At 35.4% G+C, this 15021-nt stretch overlaps 1 non-coding gene across 1 annotated transcript; it reads left to right on the top strand.

Moving 5' to 3' along the window:
* The first annotated feature begins 1168 nt into the window (after positions 1-1168).
* On the top strand, positions 1169-1275 carry LOC117308762 (U6 spliceosomal RNA). The gene has a single exon (XR_004522943.1). It is a non-coding gene; the product is annotated as a U6 spliceosomal RNA (small nuclear RNA).
* The last annotated feature ends 13746 nt before the right edge of the window (positions 1276-15021 follow it).

The following is a 15021-nucleotide window of genomic DNA, read 5'->3' as shown; positions in this document are numbered from 1 at the left end:
GAGAAACCCGTGCATCACAACGAAGAGTAGCTCCTGCTCACCACAGCTAGAGAAAGCCTGCATGCAGCAACGAGGACCCAACACAGCCAAAAAAATTAATTAATTAAAATATAAAAGTTAAATAAATAAATAAATGAATTCTATTTTGTCTGATATTAACATAGCTAAAATAACTTTCTATTTATTATCTTCAGAGTACTTACTCAACTATTTATTTTTTCATTTCTTAATTATCAACTCTTCTGTATGTTCTGTTAATAGTAACACATTTTAGTCTAGTTTGATACTAGAGGTATTTTAATAGGAGAGTTTAATATGCTTACACTTGTTGTGATTGATATATTTGTCCGTATCTCTGTTTTCTATCTTTCACTTTCCAATTACCATGTTGTGTTTGCATTTTTAATATTCTTCATTTATAGATTTTTAATGCTTTCTAATGCTTTTTTAATTTCTATACAAATTCGGAAGCTATTGATTTCTTTTCATAGTAGTTACTTTAAATTATTGACATTAAAAACTTAGTTTAAAATTTTCTTAGGTGAAAAGGCAAGCCAAAACTTGGAGAAAATATTTGTAAAACACATATCCAAAGAAGAACTTGTATTCAAAACATGCAGAAAACTTTCTAAACTCAAAAATAAGGAAACAAACAACCGAACTTTTAGAATGTGGAAAAGATCTAAACAGAAACTTCACCCAAGAAGATATACAGATGGCAAATAAGCAAATGAAAAGATGCTCAACATCATAAGTCATTAGGGAATTGCAAACTAAAACAATACTACACACCCATTAGAATGGCTAAAACTTAAAAAAAAAAAAAAACAAAAGACTGATAATCCCAAATGCTGGTGAGGATGTGGAGCAACAAGAACTCTCATCCATTGCTGGTGGGACTGCAAAATGGGTACAATCATTTTGGAAGACAATTTCTTACTAAGCTGAGCATAATCTTACCTTACAATCCAGCAACTGTGCTCCTAGTTACCCAATTGAGTTAAAAATGTATGTCTGCACAAAAATCTGTGCATGAATGTTTATATCAGCTTTATTTATAACCACCAAAACCTGGAAGCAACCAATATGTCTTCAATAAGTGAATGGATAAACAAACTATGGTACATCTATACAATGTAATATTATTCAGTCATAAAAAGAAATGAGCATGCTCGCTTCAACAGCACATATACTAAAATTGGAACGATACAGAGAAGATTAGCATGGCCCCTGAGCAAGGATGACACGCAAATTCGTGGAGCATTCCATACTTTTTATTATCAAAAAATCTGGGAACAATAGATGTTGGAAAGGGTGTGGTAAAAAAGGAACCCTCCTGCATTGTTGGTGGGAATGTAAATTGATACAACCACTATGGAAAACAGAATGGAGATTCCTCAAAACATTCAAAATAGAACTACCATATGACCCACCAGTCCCACTACTGGGCACATACCCTAAGAAAACCATAATTCAAAAAGAGACATGTACCACAAAGTTCATTGCAGTACTATTTACAATAGCCAGGACATAGAACCAACCTAAATGTCCATTGACAGATGAATGGATAAAGAAGATGTGGCACAAATATACAATGGAAGATTACTCAGCCATAAAAAGAAACAAAATTGAGTTATTTGTAGTGAGGTGGATGGACCTAGAGTCTGTCATACAGAGTGAAGTAAGTCAGAAAATAAAAATGGTACTGATGAACCTAGTTGCAGGGCAGGAATAAAGATGTAGACATAGAGAATGGACTTGAGGACACGGGGTGGGAGGGGGAAGCTGGGGCAAAGTGAGAGTAGCATTGACATATATACACTACTGAATGTAAAATAGTTAGCTAGTGGAAAGCAGCAGCATAGTACAGAGAGATCATCTTGGTGCTTTGCAATGACTTATAGGGGTGGGATAGAGAGGATGGGAGGGAGGCTCAAGAGGGAGGAGATATGGAGACATATGTATGCCTATGACTGATTCACTTTGGTGTACACCAGAAACTAACAGTATGGTGAAGCAATTAAGCTCCAATAAAGATCTATTAAAAAAAGAAAGAAAGAAATGAGCTATCAAGCCATGAAAAGATATGGAGGAACCTTAAATACATATTGATAAATTAAAGAAGCCAGTCTGAAAAGGCTATATACTGTCTGATTTCAACTATATGACATTTTGGAACAGACAAAACTATAGAGACAATAAAGATATCATTGGCTGCCAAGGATTCCAAGGGAGGGAGGTAAAAAATGAATAGCTAGAACACAGATTTTTCAGGGTGGTGATGCTATTCTGTGTAAAACTAATGGTGGATACATGTTATCACGCATTTTTCAAAACCGCTAGAACTGTACAACACAAAGAATGAAACAATGTAGTTATTGACTATAGTTAATAATAATGCTTCAATATTGGCTCATTTACTGTAACAAATGTACTGCACTAATACAGGATATTAATAATAGACCAAACTCTGTGTGGGGATAAGGGTTAAGGGGTAAGAGTGGAGTAGGTATATGGAATTCTATGTGCTATCAGTTCAATTATTCTATAAATCTGAAACTATTAAAAAAACAAAGTTTATTAATTATTTCTTAATTATCTTTGGTCATCTACATATATATGGCCTACTTTTGACAAAGGTACCAAGTTAATTGAATGGAGAGATAATATTGTTTTCAACAAATGGTGCTAGAACATATATAAACAAAAAGGGGGGGGGGGGGAAGACCTCAACCCTTACCTAATAAGATATAAAATATTAACTTGAAAAGGGTCACAGACCTAAATGTATAACATAAAATTATAAAATTCTGGAAGGAAACATAGGAGAAAAATCTTCGTGATGTTAGGTTAGGCAATAATTTCTTAGTATGCAAAAAAAGTGAAAATCATAAAGCAAAAACTGCCAAATTGGACTTCATCAAAATACAAAATAGATTACCAGATGAACCACCTAAAGCTCTTTCCACTGGGAGGATTTTCCCTCACAACTCTCTTTTAGGGCCACTCCTGAGCAATCCGCTTTCAACTTTAACCCACATAGGAAGTCAACTCATCCATAAATTGTGTTAGACCTTTTTCCTTTCTCTTCTGATAACAAGAAACCTCCTATGTAGCCATAGGTGATGGATGACAGGGAAGCCTGGGCCACTTGCTTTTGAAGCTTTCCTGCAGCTTCTGGCCCCAATCTCACTTCCACGTTATTAATGAATTGCATTGGGCTTTCCCAACATTATAACATGATAGTTCTGACAGAACACATTCCATGGGAGTCTGTTCTGATCACATGGTTATTTGAGTTTCCATCCTCAGAGGCTTCCTCTCAACCAGGGCTCAGTAGCATGCCAGAGGTTGTTTTTAAAATGGAGCATAATTTTCTGCAGTGGATGACATGGACTTACTCCAAAATTCTGGGAGTCTAGGTTATGATTTTCCTACTGGGGCTTACCTTAAATTCCATAGCATTTTTCTACCACATATACCATTAATATCATTGGACATGCAAGGTTATGTGGTCCAAGTAGCAAAACTGCTTGCCCTGTATCTAGACCTGCTGCCGAACTCTGTTCTGCTCTGGGCTCAGCTTACTAAATGGATCAGAGTAATATTCTCAGGAGTGAAATATCCCTCCTCCAGAATGCAAAGAAGCCTACTAAGCATTGTGTTTCTTTCTCACTGATGGCAAAAGCCATCCAATTCCATGGTCCATATAGTTACTACTTCCTATAAATCTCTCAAAGCCTGAGATCTTTTCCTTGCTAGTGCATTCTGTTCCACTGGTGTCCAATCCCAAGTCATTATTGATAAAAATTTAACTCTTTCACTGCTACATCATTCTAGGGGTTATCAGTACTCCACCTACCAGCAGTGATGGAGTTCTGTCATCTGGGCAATGAGTGACCCAGCTCTAATATCCCATTTTAGAGTCTGCTTCCTGGGACTATTTCTGGTTCCAAATTTTTCTAGGTCAGTATCCCTGGAAACAGACTCTGAGACAGAGATTTGCATGCTAAAGATTTTTGAGAAATGTTGTAAGAAAAAAGGAAAGCAAGCACTGGGCTGAAGGAGAAGTTGAACTGAGAGACAGTTACAAGAGAGAACTCAACAGATCCCATGAGATGTTATGGAGTTGGGATGACCCTTCAGAGTTGTCCAACTCTGAGGCAAAAAAAGCCAGACTTTTGTATTCCTACATCAACCAGTTGTTGGATATGGGCTGCCCCCAGAAAGGGGCCTAACCTTGGGTGAAGGAACAATTCAAATGATAGAGACTCAGCTTTGAGCCATGAACACCCAATACTCTGAACAGCTGTGGAAATTTTTCTAAAAAGTCTAAAGTCACCCAATAGTTCTATTTTTCTCAGATCACAAAGCTCATAGCCTATGCTAGCTACACACTTACTGCCCCTACTTTTGTTCTGAACACACACACACAAAAATGTATTTTATTTTCCAGTTAGTATATTACTGAATTTACTAGTTTGCTCAAAGTTTTTGCATGTGTTCCATCCCTTCCTGTTTAATAGTTCTTTTAGTATCTGACTGTTGCAATCTCCCTTAGTCTCTGTATGCCTGAAATGTCTTCATTTTGACCTCTGCATTAAATGGTAATTCAATTAGGTATAAAATTTTAAACTGGCAGCTATTTTCCTTTAGCTGATTATATGGATACACATCTGACACATACTCTTACTGGGAAGAAGTTTGCTGTCAGTCTCATCATTCTTCCTTTGCATTTGCTGCAAGGTACTCTTTTCCTTTTGGTACTGTTACTAGATGTATACAGGAGCCTGTCGGTGTATTCTCCAGGTATCTAAAATGCTCCTTCATAATCATATTTTTCATCTCTAACTCTGCTGCTTTCTGAGTGAATTATTCATTACTGTCTTCCAATTTACTAATTCCTCTTTGCCTGTGTCTAATGTAGAGTGTATTTCATCAATAGAGTTTTTAATTTCACTGGCTATATTATTCATTTTCAGGATTTTTAATTACTCTTTTTCACATCCAGGCCTTTTTTGCTTCATTTCATCCTGGGTTTTATTTCATTATTTCTTTGTTCTTTATGGATGTTATTCATTCATCTCCCTGAACTTCCTAAATATATTTATTTTAAAATATATATCAGTTGTTCTACTACATTAACTTTTATGAAATAAATTAATATAGAAAATTTTTATTTTCTTGATTACTTTCTCAGTATTAGGGTTTTTCCTCCCCTGGCTTTAGGAATTATCAGTTATCTCCAGAATTTCTTTCTCAGTTTTTTCTTCCATGTCCAGTTTTGTAGTGCTTCTACCTGGTCCCCCAAGTGTCCCATAGCAAAGCCATATCCTATATTGAAGATTAAATGTTATGTAACAGAGACATCAAGAATTTTACAGTTTCTGTCACAAAGTCATCTTAAGGCTTGGTTCCATTTCTGGTCACAAGGCTGTGTTTGCTTCTTCTGTCCCCCATGGCTTCATATAAGCCATATTTCTATGCCTTTTACTACAGGGCGCCTCCTTCCCCAGCCCCTGGTTTCAATTAGTGAGCTTGGCTCTTCTCTCCCACCTCACAGGGAGGAATTCACCTCACAAGCATGAACTACCAGGTTTTATACACAGCAACTGGCAGCCCTAGTCCTTCATCCACACCTCCACTGACCACCAAACATTTCTATTTTGTATCTATTCCACAAAGATGTTTACTTTGCTTCATTTTATTGTTTTTAGCACAGCTAAATCTTTTTAAATGTTTGTGTTTAAAATTTTATCTATTGTCTTATATTTGGAACAGAAGGGTGCTTCAAAGTGTAAATTTACAAGGCAATCTTGTATAAAACTCGATAAACATTTATTTTCAAATATTTGTTGAATGAATAAATGAAATGCTCTTTGCATTCTCAAGAGTCCCTCTGAGCCTTTGTTTGTGCTGTTCTCTCAACCTAGAATGAACTTTGCCTCTTTTCAATCCTACTCATTGTTTAAATATTATCTCCCTTACAAAGATTTCCCCAATGACAACATGCCCTACACAAAATTAATTATGCTCACTCTGTTTTCTCATTGCATTTATTCCAAACCTCTTTCATAGCCTATTTCAGATCATAAAACAGTTATTTTTACTTCTGCCACCTCAACTGATTGCAAAACTGCATCTTATTTAACTCTGAATTTTTGGACCTTACACAGTAGACTGCATTTTTATGTTTTCAAATATTTGTAAAATGAATTACTGTGAATTACAGACCAAGAGAATATACTATTTTAATCACTAAACTTTCTTTATTTCAAAATGTGAAAATATTTTACATTAATCAAAACAGTGTTAGGACTATTTTATGTGTTACACCAGTATGTTGGGGAAAATTTGTGCTTTAAATTTTACAACAACTGATATAATCTTTAAAAGAAAAAAAAAAGTGTAGCATAAAAAAATTTTCCTGTGCAACTTTAGCAACCTTGGCCTAGACTCGTGAGGGAGAAGGACTATGTCTTAAATGTCCTTTTATCTCTAATCCTTGGCATGGCAACTGACACAAAGTAAACCCTCAAAGAATGTTGTTGAACTAAAATGCAAAACTTTTCCCTATTGTGAGTAAATTGTCTTATTGTTATTTGTACAATGTTATAGAGCAATATAGCAACAGCTACTATTAATGGAGATCTTACTATGGGCCAAATACTATGTTAGCTATTTAAATTCAGTATGATGTTTAACCTTTTTAAACAATTGAAAAAGGTATTTAATAATGAATAATATTAAATAATCACATTTCACAGATAAAAACTATTTAGTTCAGAGAAGTTAAATAACTTGTCTGAAGTTACATAGTAAGTTTCAGCAATACTAAGATCTGAACACTGGTGGGTCTAACTTCCGGTCTTTCCTCTCAATATTATATCTCTAAAATATGTATGCTATCTTAAATTCTTACTTATTTGCCTATCTTTCCTTATTTCTTCTCAGTAACATCCTTGTGAGATTTTATGTTTACTCTTTGGGCATAAAACTTAACTGTAAATACAGGTGAAGAAAGGAGAAGGAAAGCAAAACTGCTCTTCAGTTTAGGAGGCTGGCGGTTCTGTGGTTTAAATTTTTTCCTATATGTATGAATAATTATTTAAAATTGCCATCTAAGTAGGAGTAGACAGGTACTCACACATGTGTCCCTGGAAGATAGACAAAGTACCCTGAACAGAAAATTTGATGGGGAGGAAATGGAAACTAGATGTAGAATCTGCATCAGAAATGGCTCCACCCCTTCACAGCTGCAAAATCAAGTCTGTGGAGAGGTTTCTTGGAGACACAAGTCATTTAGGGTGGAGACGCAAAATCATTCATCTGAGACAGAGAATGAGAGAGGGAGGGAGAGAGAGAGCTCACCATTGGCAGAGAACAGCAAATAAGCTAGAATAGACCCTTGCTAGGAATTATGACAATAAGGAGTGTCATATGCTAAGCACAATAAACTTCTTTATATTATTCCACTAAAGGACATAAGAGGATTAAGTATTCACTAGTTAACTTGCTATCTCAGTTATGGACTCTCCAACTGAGGGATTTTAATTTTTACGAATAAAGGGATGGTTTCGCAGAACAGTCCACCAGGGTGAGAAATGAGGCCACCCTTCTACACAGCCCTATTTTCCATGCTTCTGTGGAATTCAGCAAAAGCCTCAGTCTCTAGTGAAAGGTTAGCCCTTATTCTGATAAGCTCTAGACTGTCTGAGCAGTGAACATTTTAAATCAGCATAATTATACTTCACATGGCAATAAACACTTTCAGTTTAAGTGTGCATAATTTGTCTCTTTGTCTGATTCTCTTTGTTGCATTAGTTTTTTTCTCCATGGTAAGCATAAAATAACAGGATTTGTGATGATTCCCTAGAGATTACTCTTCTCTCTCTCTCTCTCTCTCTCTCTCTCTCTCTCTCTCTCTCTCTCTTTTAAAAATGCTTAAGTTGCTTTGTTTATTTTTTAAAAAAAGAAAGAAAAGAAAAAGAAAGTTGAAGAATTTTAGAGAAAAATCTCATCTCCAGCCATTTGGTTTAGAAAAAATTTAGGCGGATTACAAATGTTAAAAGTTGTTCTTAGTGCAGGAAACCAGGTCTTCCAGTGTTTTTGCATATCTTCTAATTCCCTGTTCTATGGCCAGGCCTGAAGTTGGTCTGACTCAAGTTTGGTTGTCTGGCTTTGATTGGTATTCAGGCGGAGTGGTGAGTATGTAAGGCTCTAATCCCTGCAACACATGGTAATTTTTTCATTCTCACTCAGCCTCCACCTGTTCCATGGTCCAGTAGAGGACTGCAAATCCTATCAAGGGAGGGCAACGCGACTAAGCCTGCCTCCCTGGCTTCAGTCCATCACATGTGCACTCGGGCTGCAGAGCACCCAGCCAGCTGCAGCCCAACGATCATGTTATCAGATGACGGATGGCTTCATATCAGGTGTTTAAACTGACGAGCTGCCCCGTCTGGGAAATGATTCAGGAAGTCTGGCCTTGCTTGATGAATGGGGAAAGTGACAATGCCAATCACAGTGACCCCTGCAGCCTCCTGCTGCTGCCCCAACAGCCACAGTCGCATCTATCCCATTGGTTACTTTTTCAATTCTATTGTCATTCAGCTGAGGTTAGACCTACTGTCACTAAATTATACCATTAATCCAAATATTTTCCTTGCAATAACCTTTATAAAATGAATCCAGGCCTCCAACAGATAAAATGAATCCAGGCCTCCTCCAGGCCTCTCATGATCAGAATTAGAGGACAAGACATAGGATTTAGTCCAATAATTTTAGAGGTTGTTTCACACCACTTTGCATAGCCTGTCTTGAAGTAAAGATGGTTATTTTGGAGGGAACTGCATATTTTACCCAAAATCAAATCAGGATCCACTACAATGAGAAATGCAAGAGAGTTCAATGTGTTGTGTATAGATCTGCACATAAATCCCTCTGTAATATTAGTTCTCAATTACTGATTGGTGTCCCTTTGTGAACATTTGAAGGGTATTCTCAAAATGGCTTTTCCAAACTATCTTTATGAGATAATTTGTGATTTGGTAATCTGGTTTTAAAAATTAAAATTTTTTAGAATTTACCACTTTTACTCAGTATGTAGGGAATATGTATGCGTAAGGCTAGATTTACAGACCATAAGACAAAATGGAAATTTCAACCAGTGGAATCGATTTCCCATCACGCCCTTGATGTTGTATTGTGGATACAGTCTATTTATAGATAGTATATCATACCAATTACTCATCATAGCAAATATTGAGTAATGGAGATATTCGAGCAGAATGCATGAACACTTCAGAAATCATTTTCTATGCAATATTTATTTTCATCAACAATTCCAAATGACAGTGAAAAACTCATGAGCCAAGCACCAATTGTTTTATTTTTAATTTAAAAACATATTGCTGTCCAGGTCTTTGATGAAAGTACTGCTTTGTCCACCCCTGTCTTAAGGCACTTTTTTTTTTTTTTCTTTTTTGCAACCAGGGACGGTGAATAAACAAAACAAAGGGAGAGTTTAATGGGAATGACAGCACAGCAGGTACATTTATGATTTGGTATCATTTCAGTTTTCATCCAGGAAAATTGTCAACCATTCCAAGAATAAAAAATAAAATGCTATGTACTATATAGTATAACCTCTTTAAATTGGCAATTTGTTCCTGTTTGATAATTCATCCTTAAGCAAACCTCAACCACTTGCTACCTGCTGTATTCATTAGCCTGTCCATCTTCCTATTCCCTGTAGAGTATGCGGAGCTATGATTGTTAGAAAACTGTTGTGCTACTGTGTATATTTGCTACTTAATACATGAATATATGTTTGCACGGATTTTTATGCAATTGTTTTAGAAAGATGAGCAAACATTTTTTTTGGACTGGAAGAGTGTTATTAATGTTTCTGGATGTTTTGCAACAAATCCATTTTAGATAAATAATGTATTACATACTGTGTCATATGCAGTAGAAATTTTTTTTTATTCATCTATTGAGCATAACATGCAAAGCTCGATATAGAAACTACCAAATTTTAAGAGCAACAGCTCTCTGTATGTGGCACATTTGCAAATATGGGTATTTCAGGGTGCAAATTAAAATAGTTTGATGCACCATATCACACTTTCTCAATGAAAGGGAAACTTTCCTTGTGCTTACTATAAACACTTCATTTACACGTTTATTTGAGACTTTGTTAAATTAGATTGTGTAAACACAGGCTGTATAGCAAGTCAGATTTAATACACATGAGTTTTAAAACTGACTTGCATGCTGAACATAAAAAGTATAAAGGACTTCACCAAGATTTATTGATTCATGTCAAGGCATCATTACTTTTCAAAGTGTGAAAAATGATCATATATTTATGACCTGCCGACTGAAGCTGTTTTGTGAATTAGCAAAAGCTCTGGAGAGGGGCAGCCTAATTGCATTATCATAGAATCAGAGATGGTTGTCAATTTCCCCCATTTAGCTTTTCTCCTTTAGTTTGTTAAAATGAAGGTGCCATACGTTGGTTGAATTCACTAATACCCTGATGAATGAGGTATTTTCCCAGTAGGCTCTCTACCAGTATAAACAGTGAATTAGGAATGATAGACCATCAATCATATCGCCTTCAAACAGATCACTGCCCTGAGGTTATTCATTACATATTAGGGCCACTTAAAAAGTTTTCACACAGGATTCGCTGATGAAAAGACTTAAATCGTCCATAATCTTCGAAGTCTCCTTTGGAAGCAAGAGTATGTGAAATAGGTTATTTTTTTCATTAACTCAGTTTTCATTGTCTCTTTCATTTGAATTGTATTACTTCTTTTAAAAATATATATGACACTATTCACCTTATATTGGTTACTGTTCTTTAACAGATATCCTAATTATAAGATTGGATTCTACAGTTTGGTAGTCATTTCTTCTTTATATGATCACAAATTAAAGGTAGTTCTCAGAGAAATCCACATCAACTGAATATAAATTTCAGGCTTAAATAAATGCTCACTTACCTCTTATATTTTGGCATCTACAAGTTTAAGATGACCTGGTGATTTGTGCAGTGTTTTTTATGCAAAGTGTCAGAGCGTGCCCTCAGGCACCCATGTACGTTTCCCCTGGGGTTTTGTCCCTTTAATGGAAATTACGCGTATGCATCCAAGGAAAAGATTCCTCCCGAAGGGATTTATCCTGCCTCAATGTGCAAACATAATTCTCATTAAAATTAATAGGAGTTGCACACATGCATCTAGAGAAGAAATTGACTCCTAGGTTCAGATCACCTCATTCTGTTTCATGCCAAAGATGACAGGGTCTGCCCTGAAGGTGGGCATGCTGCCAAACGTTGGAGAGTTCAGATAAGCAATCAGAACTTCGAACACTCACCTACACATGTATGAGGCTCTGCGATTTTTTTTTCTTTGTAAGAGATTGTACAGGGAACCTAGCTAGATTCTTATTTGCTAACCTTTTTTCCAGCATTAAAATTATTTCCATTATTTCTTTTCTAGGGAGTTCAGGAAAACTGGACATTGCTTATACTTGGTTCCTGGATTGAAGGTTTTGGATCATTTGTATTTATCAGAATCACTGAACCATAATATTTGTCTATTCTGTCCTTTTGTAATGCTTCAAAAACACCTCTTATTTAACTGGATAAATGGTATTTAAGTCCTGGTGTGTTTTAGGGCCTGAGAAATCAGCTTTTTATTCTAGGGAAATGCAGCTTTAATGCACACATTGCTAAACTAGTGTAAATTCAACCAAACAACATTTTTAGACCAATTGAATCTACATAATGGAAAAAAAAGAAGAGCAAATTAATAACGTTCAATTAATTTGATCATTTCTGTTGAAAACACGTAAGTCAGCCCATAAAAAAGTATAACCCCACCCTTCGGAGATAATGTCTTATTGGATTAATTTGAAAAGTTGAATAATTTCAAAAAACACAAGTATCACCACTTTGAAACATATCTGAACAAGAATTTCCAATTCTTCTCACTTATAAAGCCAGTATATTATAGGAAAAATATAAGTGCTTTAACTGATTTAGTTACATCAAGTAAACAATGTATTGAAATCTAAGGATTTTTTTTTTATCACCTTAGGAAGCAGATTATACAAACCAATTTTGACATCAACAAAATAAACCACAAATTTGCATTAATGAGAGATATGTGTATATAATGAGAAGACTTGGCTAGAAGATATAATAGGTGCCTGTTATCACATCTCCTTAAAAGAAAAAAATTGCATAAATTTAGCCACTCAAGTGACTGCATAAACAGGTAAATTAAACCTCTCCAATTTTCAGTTGCAATTAAACTGGCCAAATACGTAGTTCACTGAATCATAAAATATTTCCAAGCAAAACCAATAAACCAAATGCTGAGACTTACTTGTGTGTTTGGCACAGTTGCATCTGGAACCATTTTATATCTAAGTAGTGACTCTGAGGATAAGGAAAGAACCTAGAAGGCAAATACAGGGAAGATGAGGTTAACTTTTCAATAATTCAACTTCATATTCCAAAGTAGATTTCAGGTTGTCAGTGACACTCTTATTTCCAGATGCTGTCCCTTTTACTGGATACACTTCCTTCTACCATCCTGTAACCTTTCATCGCCCCCAAAATTTCATTATCAGCCTTTTCTGTTCATTATATGCTCTCTTCTTTGGCTATATTGCACTTATGGCCAGGCTTCAGCTACCATTTTGGTACCAGAGACTCCCAATTTGATATGTAATAGCCATTTTTCTAAATTCTAAATCCTACTAACTTGACTACTTCAAACTCAGTGTGGACAAAGAAGATCTTTGCTTTTCCTTGAGTGTTATTTATACCTACTTGAACAATTCAGGTAAATAATGATGACAAAAGGAAACAGAAAAGCCTTGAAAATGCTATTTTCTCTCGTACCATGTTCTGCAGAACATACACTGTAAAACTAACTCTATATACTGTGATAGAGCACATCATTCTGAAAGAACTAAATAAATTATAAATGTTGTGTAAACACAGTTATAATTACTTATTTTGAATGAATATGCATCTGCTTAAAATGATTTATTTCAAATTATTTGTGCAAGCTCTTTCTTCCTCCTCAAAGTAAACTATCACCCGAAAAAATGTATTTTTTGCCGCCATATATGCCCTCACTAAGGAAATGGAGAATTTCTTTGATATATACAAATATCTTTCGGCCATTCAGATAATGATTTCTGGATGTGTCTGAAATTGTTTCCTTTCATAGAACATATGAAAGCAAACTACATGTTTAACACTATATCTTTCAGTGTGTGTATAAACACTGTTTTAGTCTCTTGCTGATAAATAAATCAGCAAGTGTGAATGGAAAAGTATCTAAATACATAATTATCAAATTCATAAGTTAAATTCAGACTTATGCCAATAAAATTATAATATCAAATGAACAAGAAGTACCTATGGGTTTAATTTTTCTCTTTTTTTCTTTTTTACCTTATATTCTAAATTCATAAAAGTAGCATATGAATATATATCAGTCAAAAAGAAATTCATACAATATAGTAACATATAAAAACAAACTCTCTTTACTACCAAATTCAACACCATAAAGGTAAACAAAATAGTATTTATCTTCCTGGTTTGTCATAGCCATAAATCTAGCACCTGAGAACAATCAATAGCACACATCTAAGTGTTCACTAAATATTTGCCAAATTAATTGATATCATTCCAGTTATTATTTTGTATACATTTTCATATACATTCAATATTAATGTGAACATAATGTGACTAATATCCTTTGTTTTGTTGTTGTTACAAATCCATTTATCTCTTCATAAGCTCCCTCCATTTATCTCGTTATATATATATTTTTAACATCTTATTGGAGTATAATTGCTTTAAAATGGTGTGTTAGTTTCTGCTTTATAACAAAGTGAATCAGTTATACATATACATATGTTCCCATACCTCTTCCCTCTTGCGTCTCCCTCCCTCCCACCCTCCCTTTCCCACCCCTCTAGGTGGTCATAAAGCACCGAGTTGATCTCCCTGTGCCATGCAGCTGCTTCCCACTAACTATCTATTTTACGTTTGGTAGTGTATATATGTCCATGCCACTCTCTCACTTGGTCGCAGGTTACCCTTCCCGCTCTCCATGTCCTCAAGCCCATTCTCTATGTCTGCATCTTTATTCTTGTCCTGCCCTTAGGTTCTTCAGAACATTTTTTTTTTTTTACATTCCATATATATGTGTTAGTATACGGTATTTGTTTTTCTCTTTCTGACTTACTTCACTATGTATGACAGACTCTAGGTCCATCCACCTCACTACAAATAGCTCAATTTTGTTTCTTCTTATGGCTGAGTAATATTCCATTGTATATATGTGCCACATCTTCTTTCCTCATTCATCTGTTGATGGACACCTAGGTTGCTTCCATGTCCTGGCTATTGTAAATAGAGCTGCAATGAACATTGTGATAGATGACTGTTTTTGAATTATGCTTTTTTCAGGATATATGCCCAGTTGTGGGATTGCTGGGTCGAATGGTAGTTCTATTTTTAGTTTTTTAAGGAACCTCCACACTGTTCTCCATAGTGGCTGTATCAATTTATATTACCACCAAGAGTGCAAGAGGGTTCCTTTATCTCCACACCCTCTCCAGCAGTTATTGTTTGTAGATTTTTTGATGATGGCCACTCTGACTGGTGTGAGGTGAGAGCTCATTGGAGTTTTGATCAGCATTTCTGTAATGATTAGTGATGTTGAGCATCCTTTCATGTGTTTGTTGGCAATCTGTATATCTTCTTTGGAGAAATATCTATTTAGGTCTTCTTCCCATTTCTGGCTTAGGTTGTTTGTTTTTTTTGATATTAAGCTGCATGAGCTGCTTGTAAATTTGGGAGATTAATCCTTTCTCAGTTGCTTCATTTGCAAATATTTTCTCCCATTCTGAGGGCTGTGTTTCCGTCTTGTTTATGGTTTCTTTGCTGTGCAAAAGCTTTCAAGTTACAAAGCTTTCAAGTTA

This window comes from Tursiops truncatus, chromosome 17 (genome assembly GCF_011762595.2).
Source record: "Tursiops truncatus isolate mTurTru1 chromosome 17, mTurTru1.mat.Y, whole genome shotgun sequence".
In the NCBI taxonomy this organism is placed as follows: domain Eukaryota; kingdom Metazoa; phylum Chordata; class Mammalia; order Artiodactyla; family Delphinidae; genus Tursiops; species Tursiops truncatus.
The sequence above is the reverse complement of the archived record's forward strand: the minus strand, read 5'-3'. Positions and strand labels throughout refer to the sequence as shown.